Raw genomic sequence first — 18,973 nt, forward strand, 5'->3', positions numbered from 1 at the left:
TCCTCCATTTAAGTTCCTCTTCTCTGTTTATGCGACACAGTTGTAAATAAAGATCGCTTTCTTGTTCTTTGCTCTCCTGGGAGAGGCCGTGCTCTTCTATTATTCTATGAATACAGTCTAGTTTTATCTTGATCTCCTTTTTTATCTTCTGAGGCTCCTTATAACAATTTTTTTCCCATTCCTTTAGGGCTTGCTTGGTTTTTCTTAGCTTGGTTTCCGAAATGAAACTAGGGGACCCTTCAACATGTTGGCACCAAGTGTTTTGAATGATTTCTTTCACAACTGAAATGCAGTTCCACAGGGAACTGTACTTGAAAGGAATGGGTCCGAGAGAACAGTGGGTTTCCAGAGTAAGAGTTATTGGATAATGGTTAGAGGCTGAGAAAGGAAGGATGGTGGCATACGCCATTGAGAAGGAGGAGAGGAGCCTAACATTGATTAAGATTTTGTCAAACCTTTCAATATTGTTGCCTTTTCCTAACCTGCGATTGCTCCAAGTATATCTTTAGTTTTTTGTAGCTACATCAATGAGATCATGATCTTGTATAATGTTTTCTAAGTGATTTTTGTAGGGATCGGGGGAGAAACTACCCCCTCATTTCTCATTGGAGTGGAGAATAAGGTTGAAGTCTCCCCCTAAAATGATGTTATAAATTCCTTCTTCATCTATGCTGGCTTTGAGATCATCCCAACAATGCTCCTTGTCTCTGTAGTGATTAGGGGCATAGACATTATAGATATCTATGATTTGATTGTCTGCTTTGTTTCCTAGTACAGTTTTGATCCAATGTTGATTAGTAGTTTCTGATATGTAATTCCATGTGCTGTGGTTCCAAAGAGTTGTGATTCCTCTGGAGGCTCCTCTTGATTCACTAATGCTGCCATTATATTGCCTTTGTCATTCAATAATTCCAATCATTTCCTGTTGGCTCTGTTTTGTTTCCTGTAACATAAAAATTTCTGGTTTCTTGCAATGAATAAGATCTCTTAGGGCTGCAACTTTGGAGGGGTGCCCTAGTCCCCTACTATTCCAAGACAGAAACTTCGTCATTGATTATGTGGAGTACGGGGAGGTGCTCGCCCCCCTTGGTCCTTATGGACTGTCTCTTTGCCATATTGCCCTAGAATATAAGATTCTATAGGGTTCTCAATTCCCATTGCTATATCTTTTTAAGCGTTCTCATCTCTATGTTGCTTAGCAGATTTCCTACCCAGCCTAGGTTTTTTATAAGAATCACTGGCAGCTCCATGATCTTTGGAGGAACTCCTTGTTATCCTAATAAGAGGAGGATCAAGGGAAGTCTAAGAGGAGATAACCAGAGGAAGAGAGGATTCAATGGCTTTTATTTGGATCAAAGGAGGGGGGAGGAATCCGGGGGAGGGATTTTGAGAGGAGATAGAACAGAGAAGGGATTGGATGAAGATGGAGGTGAGGGATGAGATAGAGGTGGGAGGGTCGAAAAGGCAGGGGAGGAAGAGGAAGTGCGAGCTGCATTGGAGACTGAAGGGCCTACTTCGGGGGGAGCTTTGGCCATGGGGGCAGACTTCATTTTTCTTAACTATTTCCCATTGTTCATCTTGTGAGCCATTCTCAAAATCAACGCATTTAGTACAACAATTGGTAAAATGGCCATATTCATGACATACCTTACACTTGAATGGGATCTGCTCGTAGTCCAGCTGCTGAATATGGCTCCAGTCGTCCACTTTGATTCTGATGGCTTCGGGAAGGCCTTTTCCTAGGTCCACTTCCACACAAATACGCACACAGGCTTGCATATTATCTTTTGGCTCATTGCGATCAATGAATCTGCCAACTGCATTTCCGATTGCTCGAACCGATTTGTCTCCCCAACAATGAAGAGGGAGGTGAGCGAGACGAACCCAAGCTGGAACAACACTAGGGACGTCCAGTTCAAGGTCGAAATTAGGGGTCCATTTATTGAGATACAAACCTTTGGAATCCATGAAATAAGGCCCATTCCTGAAGATTAAGTCCTTCTCTTCTTTGGATTCGAAATTAAAGGTAAAGTACCCCTTCCCACAAAATCTAATGGATATTTTTTGTTGAATTTTATCGGTCCAGTTTCCTTCAACCCATCTTTGCACAATCTTTGGAGATGCCCAGAGGCCCATGAATTGACCAATGAGTCCTTTTTTTTCTAGAGAAAGGGTAGCCATGCGGGGAAGGGCTAGAGGTAGATTAACTTCCTATAACACATCCAACATTTTTACGAACATGGAAATGGCTGGACGAGGGCATTGTGGAGGCAAAGATTTAACCATATCAGAGAAAGCTTGTTGAGCATCAGCCACCTCCAGTGTAGCGTCTGGAGGGGCCATGGCATAGAGCCAAAGGCCAAGGCAAACACGCGGCTGGATAACCTAGCGGAGGCAGAGCAGGGTGCACGTAGTAGGACCTAATATTATATTTTGTCCTTGATTGATGTTTTGATATATTAAAAAAGGTAATTTTATGGTAATTTCTAAGGATTGATGTTGTTGGTATAGTTGGTGATTTGTTCAGTACTGAAAAAAATGTTGAAGGCATTTTAATGGTGGTTTTGGTGACTAGTTGAGGTGAGAAATGTATTTGTTTGTTAAAATAAGTGGCCCATTGATTTGATTTTGAAAATGGATGAGTGATGGATCAATGGGGCCAACAAGTAGTATATTGCATTCCTGGGGCAAGAGTACCTTTCAGTAGTGGCTGATAAATGAACATGGGAAAGAGTCCCTTTTAGAAATGGTTGATAAAAAAGCATGTGAAAGAGTCCCTTTCAGTAGTACCTGATAAAGAGTAGTCCCTTTCAGTAGTGGATAATAAACGAGCAGGAGTAAGAGTCCTTTTTAGCATTGGTCGATAAATGAATAGGGGTAAGAGTTCTTTTCAGAAGTGCCTAATAAAAAAGTAACAAAAAGAGTCCCTTTCAATAATAGCTAATAAATAGTAGGGGAAGAGTCCCTTTCAGTAGTGGTTGATAAATAAATGGGGGAAAAGTCCCTTTCAGTGAAAACATATAAACGAGCAAGGATAGAAGTTCCTTGTAGTAGAAGTTGATAAACCTACAAGTAGTAGTTCATGGGGAAATGATGTAATCAAGTTGAAGCTTGTATTTTCCAAAGAACTAAAAAAAAGGATTGATGTCCTATGTATATGTTTCACATGTTCTTAATGATGATAATGACGTTATGATTTACATGATTGAGTAGTGTTGTTGATTCAAGAGTGACTGCTAAAGTGATTGAAAGGTGTAATTTGTGGAGAGTTGTATAATTTGGTCACACTATTGGCTCACCCCCCATTAGTAGTGTCTTATTTTCCATTGTTTCTAACATTAAATTGATCTCCAACCAAGAAAGTAAAAGAAAATTTCCTAAAGAAGCTTGGAGTGGCATGAAACCTAGTATGTCAGATTTTAAAATATTTGGCTATGTAGCTTATGCACATGTTCTACAAGAAATTAATCTGGAAGAATTGAGAAAGAAGCTTGATGAAAAAAGTGAAAAATATGTATTTGTTAGCTATTGTGAGAAACCTTGTAGTATACCTAGGGGGGATAGTATGGGGTACAAAGGGAGGTACCCAAGGGAAAAATGTAATAATGAGATGGAGTTAATAAATAAAGTGGTTAACCCACATCACGTAAGGGACCACAAGTAGTTAGAAATAATGTGATAAACCCATGGTATTAGATATATGGTCTTGAGAGAACCATGGTAATGACCCATGGTATTATATGTATGAATCATATATAGAAGCTAGGGACTCCCCATTGAGAGTGTTAAGGAATATTGTATGAAAAAGCATATGGATTGTGGAGTGTTCTCCTTCCTAAGGAGTGATTTTATGTTGTTACCCTACCTCAAGGGTTTGATATCAATAAATATCTGAAGTTTATCTATTTCTATCTTATTATTTCTGGGTATATTTTCTATTTTTATATATTTGCAAATCAGATCTATTACAAATAGTATACCTAGGGGGGATAGTGTGGGGTATAGAGGGAGGTACCCCATAATATCCCTCCAGGTATAATACAAACCTAAATCATATAAACTATAGAGTCCCATTGGTAAGAAGTTTATAATAAGAAGTGATATTAAATTCGAGGAAGACTAGTCATGGGATGATCAAGTTAATAAAATAGAAAGAAGTTAAATTATTTTTCTAAAATAGGATTATACAAGACAACAGGCTCCACCATTATAACATTGAAGGTTGTAGGTAGAAATTGAATCTTCCAAGAAAAAATTATCAACAATTAACAATGCTTCTTTGAGAAATGATTAAGATTCCATGATAGCGTCTCTCGGAAAGCAACAGATTAGAAGATTGAGAAAACATTATACATGATATGATGATGTGGATTGGGAATCACATTTTTCCCAATTACCATGTCATCCTATGTCCTTTGAGGAATAAATTAATAATATTAAGAAGGAATAGTGGGTTCAAGCTACGAATGAAGAAATTTATGTAATTTAGAATAACCACATATTGAAAATTATGGATTTTCTGATATGGAAAGCAAGCATTGGAGTAAAATAGGTTTACAAAATAAAAGTTGATGAGATAGAAAATTTTAAATATCATAAACGCATTGCAAATGGGTTACTAAAGAACTACATAGGGTTAGACCGTTTCTCCAGTCATAGGGTTAGATGTAGTTATAGTAGTGTTTGAAACTGTATCCAATAGTAGAAGCATGATTCACTAATTGATGTTAAATAAACTTTCTTAAATGGTGTTTTAAAAGAGGAAGTATATGAAAATCAACCATCAAGATTTGAATTAAAGGGTAAAGAGTACGTATTTTATAAGATAAAGAAAGCATTTTTTGGTCTCAAGCAAGGTCCACAAGCTTGGTATAGTAACATTCATTGATATTTACTTAGTAATTGATCCAATAGAAGTAACAAGGGGAGCTGCGACGCAGCGAGTCCCTGCGTGAAGTTGAGCCTGTAATATATAGTCAATGCAGCTTGCAATTTACAGATAACCCTACTATAGTAGCCATGCTATCTCAGGAAAAATGAAATACTTATAACCTTTTAGGGAGAACACTGGATTAATTTTCACTGCTCATGACTGTACTATGTTATAGGAAGCCGGAAACCATAATAGAAGGTTCAATGGAATCAAGTTTTATGTAATCAATATTAACAGCAACAACTAAATACACTAAATAATTTTTTCCGAAGTTCAAATTTTGATTAAAGAGTAGATATCGCTACATATATTATATTGCAGTACAGCTATGCGTCTTAAACCTGCAATTGCTTTGCAGTATAAATTGAATAATAAGAGTTAGCAATCAGTCAAACACTGAACATAATGCGCTGGCAAGGCTTGCACGACCATTCGGGAATCACCCTATGTAATCATATGCCAACAATAAAACTCTAGAAAAATCCCTTTTATCCGACGTGAGTGATGTTTTTTAAGAACTCAAGCGAGAAACAGACTAGGAACCAAATCAAAGGTGTATGTGGCACGTTCAAATGACTCATTAAAACTCCACGCGTGAAGCCCTTTCAGAAGTAGCTCTCCACGCGTGAAGCCACTCTCCACCCGTCAAACGATGATGTTGATGGTGGTAAGTATTTCTCTAGCACTGGATTCACTGATATTGCCTCAGGCGTGCGAAACGGCGAGGCAGATTCCACTGGTGTGGTCGGTGGACTTGGAGGCTACGGCCACTGTCTTCTGAGGGCGCCGCAGACTCATATAAAGGACTACATTTTGTTCGCCGAATTCGAATCTGGGGCTGTTCCAGTTCCTGCTCCCGAACGAAGGTGCAGGCGAAGGCGATGGCGATGACGCTCCGGGTGTCTGAAACCTTGATCTGTTGTTCTTGGAAGAATCCATGGAATTCTTTCGCTGGTGACTTTCAAGCTTGAGGACTTGGGAGAATTGGCGATGGAAGCAGTACAACATCAAGAAGCTTCCAAAGATCGCTGGTACGATGCCGATGATACCGTCGCTGGAACACCCACTGTGAAAGATGAGAACCCGAGGCTGAGCCATCCAGGTTCAGAGAAATCTAGAACAACGGAGCCGATATCAGACGAGCTTGAAGACGCAGATCAGGATAAGCTTGGCGACAAAGAGATTAAAGGTCCTGCAGGTCTTTCAGATGAACCGCAGGCTTCAAAAGTCCTGCAAGAGGCTAGCAGCGAAGAGTTTAATGAAAAGCCTGGTCGATCAACAGCTTTGGAGGATGCCACTTATATTGAGGGATCGAAGGATACAACTGCAATGAATTTGGGAGTTACAGGCCAGGATGAAGAAGGGGGCGGGGATGACGAAAGTTACAAGGAGAAGATTCATGACAAGACATCAACAGAATATGGCACCAATTTTGCATCAAAGCGTGGAAATGACGAACAACAATCTATCCACGAACCGCCCTATGAGCCAGATAGAATGGCAGAGAAAGAAAATTATGAGAACAGCGAAGAAGGTAAAAGTTACGGAGACCAGATCTATGACAAAGATCCCACAGAAAAGATTGAACCTTCATCCAAATTCGGACTTGGCGAACATCAAGAACCTCGGCAGGGGGAGACTGAGAACAGCGAAGAAGGCAAAAGTTACGGAGACCAGATCTATGACAAAGATCCCACAGAAAAGATTGAACCTTCATCCAAATTCGGACTTGGCGAACATCAAGAACCTGGGCAGGGGGAGACAGAGAAGAGAACAGAGCCAGATAGAATGGCAGAGGAAGAAAATTATGAGAATAGCGAAAAAGGTAAAAGTTATGGAGACCAAATCTATGACAAAGATCCCACAGAAAAGATTGAACCTTCATCCACATTCGGACTTGGCGAACATCAAGAACCTGGGCAGGGGGAGACAGAGAAGAGAACAGAGAGGGTTAGTACAGATGATGTAGAAGAGGCGAATGAAGAAACTGGCAAAAGTAAGTAACAGACGATTTCGTTAATTTCGAAATTTATATCCAATTAGAAAAGACTCTTCTTTTGCATGTATAGGTAATATGATTCTATCAACGAAAAACAGTGATCAGTACTCACAGACAAGGTGAACACATTTGAAATTAGGTTCTGTGAACACATTTGAAATTAGGATAAACATATGAAATTTCATTATTTGCGGAATAATCAGATGAAAAGAAAAAATAGAAAAAATAAGGACGCCACTACTGATTGCTCTTCGAAAAGGAACATTTACCCAGAAAGGGGGTTTTTCACGCCTGATGAGATCAACATTGGTCCAGCAAGATTCATCAACGAAGTCCATGTATTCGCCCTTGTCTTTCAGGGGAGATGCTGCGGTTATGGACGAGGTGTAAGTGCAAGCGCTCAGAATATCCAGACTCCCATTCACCGCGGCTTGGATAACACCAGTCTGAAGCGCAAAAAAGGGAAAAAAAAAACAGAAGTTAAAACCCCATACTCACAAAGTTGAATGGGAACCCTAAATAATTATTTACCTCTTTACCTCTGGATCTTTGGTGTAATCCGTGGGAGTGGCCATGTGAACCACGAAGTCACAGCCATGAACGGCAAAATCGAAGCTGCCCTGTGCATTAATGTCAGCTTTGAAAAGCGTAAGCCTCTCCGTGGCTCCCGGCAGCGACAGAATATGGCGAGTTGAACAAACCCCAGCAAAACCCCAGCAGAAGCTAACATGCAACGGAATGCAATAAAGAAGGAAGACCAGGCACAGGGCCAAAGGCAGCATAGTACAGAAAAGAGGATGAGCTCGGTTGACTGCTTTGCTCGACTCATCCGGTTCAGGCGTTCCCTTATGCAGCAAGGGAAAGTGGGCGGGGAATCAGCATCTGTTGTGCATGCAGAGTGACACCTCCCACCATGCAAACATTGACCATACGGCCGACACCTGCGAAAGAACAAGCACGTTAGCAGCGAAAGAACAAGCAAGTTAGCAGACAACGAATTGAACACTTAACATTAAACATTAAGGGATTAATGTCAGCATTAAAACTAAACCGCACACCGTCAGGGAGACTTGAATATGGGTAAGTATCAGTTTAACATATGGTCCGGCCTCTTCCGCCTCGGGAAGAGGCCAAATAAGATGGCCAACAGAAGATTGGCTGCAAACTTTAGCATATAAGTGATAATACCACTAAAAAACCCCGCGATTTAATGCTATCTCCCCGCCGAACGGTTACTATAGTCCCTGCTGGATGCCAGATGGCAGGGACTAATAATGAGGTCAAACATTATACCAAAAAAATTAGTAGGCCAATATTCATAAAAAAAATCATTCTGTTGATGATATGATATACGTAGGAATTTTAATGGTAAATGATTTAATTCAGAAGCACCATGAAGACATAGTTTGAAATGATTGATCTTGGCCTTATGAAATAATTTTTTGGAATTGAAGTTGAGAAATTTCAAAATGGTATTTTTAACTGCTAGAAAAAATATACCAATTATATTTTGAACAAGTTCAAAATGGATAAAAGAAAACCATCAAATACACCAATTAAAATAGGTTCAAAGTTAAGTAAATTAGATAAATGATCAATAACTAATTCTACTATCTACAAGAGGCGTGTTTGTAATGTCATGCAGCTTGTAGAGACTAGGCTATCTATCATGTATGGTGTAGACTTAATTTCCATATTCATAAATTCTTCCAAACACTCTCGATTGAATATTGATAAAATAACCTTAAATACATTAGAGATACAATAGATTATGCAATTTTGTATTCCACTTGCAAATGAAATAATGTTGTTAGGTACACAAACAATGTTTTTGTAGGCAATATTGATGATCAAAATACCATATTTCATTATGAATCCCATTTAGGAACATGTTCGACCTCATAGGACTCTAATAAACAACATTCTACCTCCTTATATGTACTAGGAATTACTTGCAATGAGCCACCAAGGCTGAAAATGACACTTTTTCAAATTTCAAGTTCAAAAGCCTTGCACGACAATTTTTCCCTTTCTAGTTTTCTTCTCTATGCAACTTTCATACCCCCATGGGGGTATTATAATAAATAAAATTATCATGATGAAATTATGTATTAGAATTAACTCCCTAGGACATAGTTATTAGGGAAGTTAATGTACATTGTTTTTCTTACTTCGTTAATTTTTTACTTTTGCTTTTAGCAATTAATAATTTCCTAATACTTTTCACTCATACCTTCAAATTTGGAGTATATCTTAAAGGATAGGCCGTGGTGGTGTTTTCCAAGTCTATATTCAATGTATATATAAAATGTTGTACCAGGAGGTTTCATATTCCTTAAAAGTACATTTTTTCTAAATCTGGGTACCCACTTTACCTTAAAACCCCACCTTTTAGAGAAAATGCTAAGCAATGGCAAAATGTTGGTGATTCAGACTATCCAAGACTAGGAAAAGAACCCACATTCTTCCCTTTTGTTGAAAAGGAATATAAAATCTTTCCCTTTATTTCAAATGGAGGCAAACCTTCCTAAGAAAATATTTTAACCTTTAGGGAGCTTGTGGTAGTCCCCTAGGAATCCCATCCCCCCTACCCGAGAGGGTTTGAGTTTTATCTAGTTACTTAGTTTTCTTATATTTTTTTTCTCTAATTCAATTAAAATTAATTTATAAAATAAAATAAAAACCATTCACCACAAAAGATTTCCTTTCCTAGTTTAGATTTCATTTAACTTATAGGTTAGATTTTAAATGTTTAGATAGATTTATTTTTTGCAAATAAAGTAGAGAAATGTTCTCGCCCATGTTCCTGTTAGGATTTTGGCCATCGCAAGTGAAAGATTGAATTTTATCATGATTCAGAGAGGAACATGTGTTGTTCTAAATAGTTTAATTAGGGAAAACATTTCAACTTTTATTTCAAGTTTGGTGACACTTGTTGTTGATTTGTGAAATTAGGGGAACACCATGAAACCAAGTTTATTCTTATTGGATTTGTAAGGGGTGAATTTGTTTTCATTCAAAGAATAAAAGCCACAAAGGAAGTAAACCATATATTAACGTATTTTTCTTGAAATCACATGCAAATCATCATATCTTCCCTTTGATCCTGCAATCACTTTAATAATTCCAAGTGAAATCTACCATAATATAAATCACCAAGAGAATTTCTCGAAAAATTTTAATTGCATACTTCATTGGGCCACGATGACATTTTCCTAGGTTCCTTTTTGAAAATGACAAATATTTACTTTTGGTACTAGTCTTTCTTGTTATTTAGATTTTTCATTTAATTGTGTCATTTTTAGTCATATAAATTATATGGTGTTGGTTAATGTGTTTTTGTCAAATCAAATTAATTTCTAGAATAATTTATTTTTTTGTTATAGCTTAATAAACATTAGTTATTTGTTAGGGACTAACCTCAATGGCTTTGGGAGGAGTTAGCCTAGAAAAAGGAGTTGAGATAGAGTGATAGTAAAATTGACTCGAGATTCACCACCAAGGCCACATCGAGTGGATCGAGTACTTCTTCCACATGACACAAAGTGTGGGTTAGGAGACGATAACATTTTGGCATCATTGTTGAGGAGAAATACTTTTAGACCCAAAATGTGATTTTTTTCTTTTTGCTTTTAATTTGTTTTATTTATGAGTTTGGTTATTACAAATTGATTCAAATCATTGGGTGACCTCATTATTAAAAAAAATTGTAAGGTCTTTACAAGAACAACCCCATAATGTTTGATTGATTCCATTCCTGAACTTAAAAAGGTTATTTGAAGGAGATTGAAAAAATGTGCTTCTCATAGAGTCCTTGGTAAACTCAGAGATGAATAAATGTCTAATATCCATTTTCTTTATTGTTTAAATAATTTTCAATTAGAGATGGGTTATCATTATGACCCTACTAATTTTCTGCTATTAATGGTTATCCCCATGATCTACATGACAAAGACTTGGAGAAATTACCATCTTTTCAAGCGAATAATGGAATAAGTACCAAAACGCATCTCATAAATTTCAACCTAAGTGTTAGTAAGTGATGTATTGCACATAACCAAAAGGATATGAAGATGAAGTTGTGTGTCATGTCTCTAGAAGAAGAGGATTTAGATTAGGTCATGGAACAAGATCACAATAAGTTCACAATTATCAGACAAATCACATATGCCTTTAATGAGAGCTGAGGGGGTAAGAATGAATGCTGAAACTTGTTGGCCTCACTTAGCACGATAAAGAAGAACGAAAATGAGACAATGAAGGGATTTAATAAAATATTCAAAAATTTAATGAAAAGTATTCACACAGGCATTAAACCTTTTGGCACCTTTATTCTAATTTATTATATTAAGGCCTTCAGTGGTGACATGATATATCACCTAAAAGATAGGGAACCGACAAGTATTAAGGTTATCCAAATAATGCCTATGAATATTGATAGGAACACATAGACCTTGGGTAAATCAAACCTGTCGAGTTTCATAAGGTGAACTCCTTCAAAGCCTTAGGAGCCCAAGAACAAAGCAGTTAGTTCAAAAAATAAAGAAGAATCTAGTAACCCTTTAAAAGAATTGACTCAAATAATGAAGTCCATGGAAGCCAACCATGCTAGTCAGATGAGTGCCTTGCAGAATATATTATATTCCACCAAAATATTACAAGAAAAGATATTATATCCCGAACAAACTAATAGGTAGAAAAGAGAGGGCCTCCCCAAGATGAGGTGCGACGTTACCAGTTGGAAACCAAAAATGTATTCGAGCACTGAGCTCCTCCTTTTAGGAAAATTTTCAATGAATTTCATGAAGAATCCACTTGATCGATTTTGTTCCAAATCATTTATGAAGGCCCTATGGGAACATGTGGCGTTAATGAGTATCAAGACAAGATAAATATGGTGGGTAGAATGCATACAATTTTTATGGATCATTAGATACAAAATATGGAGAGGAGTCAAAGTACAAATAATCTTACTATTTCTTATGACAATGTTACTTGAATTTATGGTGAGAAGCCCACACATAAAATATTCCTTTATATAGCAAGGCATAAGGGAGTGAATCATCATAAAAAATGGAATAAGGATCAAAATAAATCTCATATGAATATTCCCAAAACATTCACTCCTCCCACCACATACTTAAGAATTGATTTGGGTGGTTGGATAAATAATGTTGAAGTATTAGTCCCAGTGGTCAAACTCCCCAATATACCCTCCCACAAAATCCATGGAAAAAATAATTTTCTAAAATCCATAAAGGGTCTTCAAGGGAAAAGCAATGAAATTTTTTAGAGGAGACAAATCAAGATGCACATGTCATTTTGTAGAGCATCGATCGAGATGGGGGCAGTTAAAAGCATCAACCATTATTTAGTTATTTTGTTGTGAATGGTTATCTTTTACATCATTGCATGCTAGGCTTAGATGCCTCCTTAAATGTTAGGACTAAGAAGGTCATGGAGCCAATAAATTTAAGGACATCAAGATGTTACCATAACATTTATGTCATAGACTCAAAGAAAATAGAAGTAGATGGAATAGTAAAGGATCTTTAGTCACACCTTGTAGTATAAGCATATATTTTAATTCTAATGGACATCATAGTCATCTATGTGGCAGATGCATGGGGCACATTTTTGTCTAAACAAATGTACTGCCATTTTTGGTGGTAATATCCAAATGGATCTATCATATGCTATCATCTCAACCCTTGATAAGAAATTTGTTAGACTCAGTAGAGAGATGGAAAAGAAAGATCATGTTGAAAATCCTAAGAAACCAAACAATTAATTGATCTATGAAATAGAGGAGCTTGGGAGATATTTTATTTTATCAAACTTTTTAGCATTTCTAAAGATCAAGTCAAGGAATAAAAGAATGATGAATTTTAGCATATGAATTTTGATGTGGCCCATTCAAAGTTAGGTAAGGGTGCTAGTATTGTCATCAATTCCCCTTCAGGGAAAGGCATCAACTTTACTTACAAGTTAGAGTTTGAAGCAACTAATAATGTAGCAGAATATGAAGAACTCTTTTTGGGATTAGGGATTTCTAAAGACATGGAGATCAAATTAGTGAATGTTAAAATCAACTCCGATTTAGCAATCCTTCATGTAAAAATTACATTTTCTCGCAAAGTTGAAAGGTTAAGAAGCTATACAAAATGAATCTCGGATGCCATGGAATATTTTAATTCAATAGATCAAATAGCATTTTCCATGGAAATGAACAATAGAGTAAATATGTTGGCAGTGTCATCTTGAATGTTTCAATGTACAAAGGAACCATAATGTGTGGGTTAGGTGGAAACAACAATTAATGCCTTGGGGGCATCCATTGTAAAATATTTCTAACCCTTTCCCTTGTATTTTATTCATTCTTTCTTCTCTTTTCAACATTTTCTTCCTTTTATTTTATTTCTTATATTCTATCAGATAGGATATCAATAGTTCTATATAATGCATGTACTACTAGTATTCCTTTGGGTGAGACATTTGTGATTTTACAGATTACATATTATGGAGTTCTAACATGCTTTCTTTTACTAATATATCACAAATATATCCATATGGATCCATATGTTACCACCCCAATGTACTAAACATGATTCACATTGATCTACCAAGGTTGAACAAGACACTTATTCAAATTTCAAGTTTAAGAGCCTTGCATGACAATTTTTCCCTTTCTTTTGGTATTTTTCTCTATGAAAATTCCATAACCCCATGTGGGTATTGCAATAAACTATGTTAGCATTGAAAAATTATGTAAAATACTACAACTTACTTATTGGGGAAGTTACTCTAGAGCGCTTTTTTTACTTGGTTAATTATTGGCTTTTTTTTTTTCTAACAATTAATAATTTCCTAAAATTTTCACTAATACCTCCAAAGTTAGAGTATGTACTAATTTCTAGGCCTTCGTGGTATTGTAAAATTCTAGACTCAATTTATATTATCATGCTACTCATTATCCATAGCCTTACAGAATTGCACATATAATTTTCAAATATTTTTTTCATGATTAAAAATTCTGACAAACAATAATTTTCCATGTAAAAATTATAAAATAAATAAATAATTAGTACTAGATGGTCTCATATTACTTGGGGGTACTCATTTTTTAACTAAGAGTATCCGTTTTACCTTAGTACCCCCATTTTTGAGAGAAAAATCTATTTTTTTCCTCATGGAAATTAATTATCCACTCTTAATGGTGAATACATTAACTTATTATTTCGTTATTGTTTCGATCCTATTTATTTAGTTAAAGAGTTTCCACTTTTTCTATGTTAAATAACTTCATATTTTTTAGTTAAAAGGTTTTTTAAGAAGTGGAAGAGTTTCCACGTTTTCTAGTTGAAGAGTTCCTATGGAAACTATTCTTTGGAAACACCTTCCTCTTGTTCTATAGAAAAAAAGAATGTCCTCCCTATCAAAAGATGTTAGTGGTGGAATGGAAGAGATTCTTGGTTGCATTTGTATTGTACTCATCATTAAAAAACACAAAGGAGTTGGAGGCAAATAATGGTGCACAAGCTTTGTGTGGATGTTTGATTCTAATGCGTGAGGTAACCTGGCTTTCTTTGTTATAATTTGATTTAAAGCTTTGTTTACAACTGTGTCAAGGGGTTTTGTTACCCATTAGGAGTAGATTTATAAATTTTATTTTGGTGAAATCTATTTTCTTTCTCGCATTTAGAAATTGAAGATTATATGTACTTCCTTGTGCTTGGCATCCTCTTCAGGTTTATTCAGTAGGAAGGACCTATATTCAACAAAGTTTCTTAGAAATATTTTTTAAGCTTTATAAACACCTTGATTTGAAGATGTGGATCACTTTGGATAGATGCTTCAAGAACTTGAAACTATAAGAAACAAAATCCCACCGTGCTCCAACAAATACTCCATTTCCCAAGGATTCCATTTAGAATCTCTCTTCTTCTCCTTCTTCAAAACTATTTTCTTTTTAATCCTTCCAATTACTTTATTTTAAGCTGTCAATTAATTTATTTGTAAAATGAGAATAAGAATATAAATGGCAATCAAGAAAATATATCTTTAGTTAGAACTTTATTTCTTATTTAGACAAGCCTTTCAACAAATTTTTACTTGGACTTGTTTTTTTGGATTTTAGACTAACCTTTTGGATGTTCCCAAATTCATCTCGGTCATATACTACCATTAATAGCTTGTCAATTTTTCTGATTTATTGAATAAACAAAGGAAGTGTTTCCGGCATTTTGCTGATTCACGCTACCTCAGACCCCAAAAAGAACCCATATTCTTCCCTTTTATTGAAAAGGGGGCCCCAAAAATTTCCTTGTATTACAAAGGGCTGCAAACCTTATGAAGCAAAGATTGTAACATTGAGGGAGCTAGTGGGAGTCCCCTAGGCATCCCATTCCCCATACCCCGGGGGGATTTGTCTTAGGTCTCAATTTGTGGTTTCCTTGTTAAGTTTTTCTCTAATTCGATTAAAATTAACATAAAAAACAAACTCAATCACCACAAGACATTAATTTTCTTAGTTTATATTTCATTCAATTTTTTGATTGATTTATTTCCCCAAATAATATAACAAACTTTTAGTTTTCCTTCCATGTTCTTGTTATGCTCTCGGCCATCGGAAGGGAAAGATCGACCTTTCACATGATTTAGAGAGGGACTTGTGTTGTGATGGAGAATTTACTTACGAAAACTTTCAACATTTATTGTGAGTTTGGAAACACTTGTTTCGACTTGTAGAAATCAGGAGAATGCCATGAAACCAACTAATTTTTCCATTGGATGTCAAGTAGACTCATTTATTTACATTCGAATGATAAAAACCACAAAGTAAACCACAGACTAACTTGGTTTTCTCGTAATCACATGCCACTTCATTTTCCACTCACTTTAATAATCCGAAAGGAACTCAACCATACTAAAAATTACGAAGAGCATTTTGCCAAAGCATTATACTACATACTTCATTCGCCGAGGATTACATTTTCCCAATTGATTTTTCAACAACACAAGCATTTAGTCTTGGAATTGGTCTACCTTGGCTGATGTGCTTTTGTGTAATATATATATCTTAGGTTAGTGGAGGAATAGTGACAGTAAACTCCACTAGAGAATAGCTAGCACCCAAGACCACACCTAGTGGATTCAAGGTTTCTTGGGCATGACAGGAGGTGTTGGATTCAAGGTTTCTTCCGCATGACACGAGGTGTTTGTTAGACAGAGACAACATAACCTATTGGCATGATATCTTCAATTGAAGTAAAATATCCAGTAGCTAGATTAAAGACATGTCACACTATATGGTTCAGAAAACCATTCAGTAATCTTGCACATAAAGAGAAGCAAACAATACAAATAATTTGTGACAATAGTCTAGCCATTAACAAGAAATAATTTTCAATTCAGTAATCCAATTCTTTACAGCAAAAAGTCAGTAGTCTAATTCTTATTGAAATTGTAGATTTTCATTAATCAAATCACATTTGGAATGTATAAATAGAATCATTCTATGAAAAAACACTTTACAAACACCCTACCGTTCACACCTACAAATACTTGGGCATTTTCAAATAAAATTGACCCAAACCAATACACCCAAACAAGTCAAAGCATAAAAGAGGTATACTATGCGTTTTCCTTCATCACTGACAAACCAGATGGGAAGCAACATCATAGATTCTTTACTATGCGTTTTATTTCGTCAGTGACATGCCAGATGGGAAGCAACATCATAGATTCTTCTATGATGTTGCTTCTATTTTTAATTATAAGGTTATAAGGAGTGTTCAGTTATGTTATTAGTGTCTGCCTGTCAGTACTAAACATGAAATTCTAATGAAAATGGACATCGAAAAATGGGATTTTGGAATCGAAAATGACATTCTTTCCCTCGTGATGTACCTGGAATAAAATCCAAAATTATTTTGTATTTGGAATGAAAGATTTTTGTAACAATGAGGCGCATGCATTCACCGCACATGCAAGTATATGTTTCGGTTAGTGTTTCCAAATTACATGTTAGAAATATGTACGTTGAATAATTACAAAACAAGGTTTCCCGGCTTATTGTTCTGCGCGAAACTTTGTAATCACGTGAATATATTTGTATTTTTATCCCATCATAGCCGTGCCTATTTGTTGTTGTTTTTAGTGAGTTGGATGGAATTGATAAATTCGGTCGAGCAAATGCAGTCCTGAACTACGAGCAGGACTGTTGTTGGTCAAGAATTTTTGGGTTACCTAAAATACTTTGTCTTACCCTTTGGATTTTAAAATTTGAAAAACATTGAAAGGAGAGAGAGTGCTGTTTTTTTTTCAACTTTGAACAGACTTGTGATTAAATAACTTTGAGTAGCGGGCTTGCAACGTGCAACAACGGATCTTGATTCCAAAATTAATTCACGACTGTGGACAGAATTAATATAACTGTTTTGGCATGGGATTAACTGTTTTGGAGTGTAGTGTTTTATCATTATCCACTAATAGTACTCCATCGGAAGTCTCTCTTTGTTAGTAAATTGATGTAAATAGTAGATTGGTGTTTACAAGAATATTGAACAAATAAGATTTGTGGTTTCTTCTTTTTAAAGGTTTCCACGTATAGTGGTGTTCTCATATGTTGATTAATTCTTATATAATTTACATTTTTTTATTTGTTTAAAATTGTAATTATATTGATTCACCCCCTCTAAGTATAATGATAATCCCAAGAAAGAACTAGTACTATACTCACTAATTATATGCACAAAACATTTCACGCATAGACTACTCCTTGTTATGGAATCATAGATATGGTCATTTATCCTTTGATAGCCTTAGTCTTTTAAAAAATAAATGTATAGTTGGAGGCATCTCCATGATCATTTTTTAGGATAGCTATGGTGAGAGTAGAATCCAAGCTAAACAACATAAAGATGGTTTTGTAGTAGGTACTTCTTACGAGGCCGAGGTACCACTTGAATTAGTACAAATAGATTGTTGTGGTTTGACACAAACAAAGTAAATAGGAGGTAAGTTCTATTTCCTAATATTTATGGATGGAATCATAGATATGGTCATTTATCCTTTGATAGCCTTAGTCTTTTAAAAAATAAATGTATAGTTGGAGGCATCTCCATGATCATTTTTTAGGATAGCTATGGTGAGAGTAGAATCCAAGCTAAACAACATAAAGATGGTTTTGTAGTAGGTACTTCTTACAAGGAGGTACCACTTGAATTAGTACAAATAGATTGTTGTGGTTTGACGCAAACAAAGTAAATAGGAGGTAAGTTCTATTTCCTAATATTTATGGATGATTCTAGCCAAATGACCTAAGTACATTTTTTCAAAAGTAAACTAGAAAATTTTGGGAAATTTAAAGAATTTAATGCCATGATAGAGAAAAAAGTGGAAAAGAAATTAAGGTATTCATATTATTTGAATGTGGTGAATATGATTGAAAATAATTTGTGAAATTTTATTATACCACAAGGAATCACAAGGATGTTTATTGTATAAATTTATCAAATGATTATCTGTTACAAGTTGTAACTTGTTTAATTTATATTTAAATTGATATTCAACTAAGAATATGAAGGAAACATTCCTCAAGAAGCTTGGAGTGGCATGAAATCTAATGTCACGTTTTAAAATATTTGGTTCTGTAGCTTATGGGCATGTTCTAGAAGAACTGAGAAAGAAACTTGATAAAAAAAAAGTGAAAAAGATGTATTTATTAGCTATAGTGAGCACTCTAAAGCATATAGACTATAGAGTCATATTAGCAAGAAGTTTATAATAAAAAGGGGTATTAAACTCAAAGAAGACTAGTCATGGGGCGATAAATTTAATTAAATAGATAGAAGTTAGATTACTTTTCTACAAGTAGATTCTTCCAGAGAATTAGCTCCACCATTAAGACTTCCAAGTTTACAAGTAGAAATAGAATCTTCCAAGACAAGAACAATATGCAATTAAGAATCCTTCTTCCAGAAAGGATTAATATTCCACAATAGCTTCTCTAAGAAACCAAAAGATGAGAAGATTTAGAT

The sequence above is a fragment of the Pinus tabuliformis genome, chromosome 1_2 (genome assembly GCF_031772625.1).
Source record: "Pinus tabuliformis cultivar Carrire ecotype Pingquan chromosome 1_2, CPIR1, whole genome shotgun sequence".
Lineage (NCBI taxonomy): Eukaryota > Viridiplantae > Streptophyta > Pinopsida > Pinales > Pinaceae > Pinus > Pinus tabuliformis.